The sequence below is a fragment of the Mustela lutreola genome, chromosome 6 (genome assembly GCF_030435805.1).
Source record: "Mustela lutreola isolate mMusLut2 chromosome 6, mMusLut2.pri, whole genome shotgun sequence".
In the NCBI taxonomy this organism is placed as follows: domain Eukaryota; kingdom Metazoa; phylum Chordata; class Mammalia; order Carnivora; family Mustelidae; genus Mustela; species Mustela lutreola.
Window position 1 is genome coordinate 157,761,318 of NC_081295.1, and position 1,559 is coordinate 157,762,876.

The window sequence follows — 1,559 nt, forward strand, 5'->3', positions numbered from 1 at the left end:
TTTCTCCCTCTTAACTTTCCCACGCCGTGGAAGTGTGACCTCCCTGGGCCCGGGCTGGCCGCCCTGGAAACGCGCGCGAGGCCTGCGGGGCGATTCAGAAAAGCCTTCCCCGGGGCTCCTGCCCCCGCACAACCGCGGCGCGGACGGGAGAGAACCCCGGGGGCTCCCCGGGGCAGGTCTGGGGGCGTCTTCTCCAGAGCTTAGGTGGGGCGGGGCTCGGGTGGCAGCAGGGGCGGCGCGGCGGCAGCACCCGCGCACCGCAGGGTCGGGTCGTGCAGCTTCCGGGGCCGCACGTCCCCCACCGCGCTCCACCCCCGCCCGGGGCCACCGTCCCTGCAAGCGGAGCGGGAGCCCGTTGGTGCAGACTGGTTTGGTCCGGCGCGCGCCAGACGGGGCTCCCGCCCTCCCCCCCTCCCCCTTCCCCACCCCCCCTTTCACCCCCGCATCCCTGCGCCGCGCTGCTCCAGGGGCGCAGCCTTCTGCTTGGTTCCGGCGGGGACAGCCACCGAGCGCGGGGTTCCGTGGCCCGGGCGGGGGCCCCGAGGCGGTCCCCGCTCTGAGTTACCTCCGACCAGACCATTGCTTTGAAAGTTTTAGAGAAGCCTCCGGTAAGCAACGGATTTTCGCCGCGGGAAGACCTCGAGAACGAACTGAAAATATGTCCCAGTTTAAGACCGTGAATCTCACTTGCCGCGCCGTCTTGCTCTGTCCACTCCGTGTCCATCTCCGCGTGCTCGGCCGCGGGCTCTTCTCTCGCTTCCCCTGGGGGCGGCAGGCTCGGGGCGGGGTCTCAGGCCCGCGGGCAGGGGCGGCGGCGGGGCCGAGGTGCGGGGCGGCAGGTGGTCCCGCCGCCTTGGGGAAGGGGTCGTGAGCCCGAGTCAGCGGGGGTCACGCCTCTGCTCTGGCTACCGGCGTGCGGGAGCGGACTCCCCTCGGGAGCGGCGGCGTCCACACAGGCTCAAAACAGCAGGTTTTCGATGTGGCGGCTGTGAAGTCCTCGCGCGTGACCGCGGGGCGCCGGGAGCGGGAGGAGGTCATCGCTGGCCCAAGTGACCGAGAGGGACCCGTGCTGCAGGGGCCGAGAGGGCAGAGCCTTCCCGCTGCCGGCCGCTGTGCGTGCACCTGCCCCGCCGCGCGTTTCCTGCAAAGGGCGGGTGCGAGCGCCTCCTGCGCGGGTCCCAGCGGGTCCTGAGGGTCGAGGCACACAGGCCTGGGGGAGAGCAGCGTGAAAAAGGGAGCTGCAACCACGAAGGGATTCGAACCCTCAATCTTCTGATCCGAAGTCAGACGCCTTATCCATTAGGCCACGTGGTCCAACGACTCTTTTGTTGCAAAAAATGCGTCAAGTGTTGAGCATCCGGGCTCTCCGGATTATTTGCGGATTGCCCGCGGACTGCCCTTTTGCAGCCCAACAAAGTCACGTTACTTCTCCGTAAATCCCACTTCAGAGAACGTGGCTGCCGCTCGCCAAAGCCAACACTTCACGCGGTGACAGGCGGAAGCACAGCGGGACTCTGGCTTCCTCCACCCCCCTTTAACCGACTGCACGTGTCCTTTGT

At 68.2% G+C, this 1,559-nt stretch overlaps 1 non-coding gene across 1 annotated transcript; it reads right to left on the reverse strand.

Annotated features, from left to right (window-relative positions):
• Window positions 1-1,241: 1,241 nt before the first annotated feature.
• On the reverse strand, window positions 1,242-1,314 carry TRNAR-UCG (transfer RNA arginine (anticodon UCG)). Its single transcript has one exon. It is a non-coding gene; the product is annotated as a tRNA-Arg (tRNA).
• Window positions 1,315-1,559: the final 245 nt, after the last annotated feature.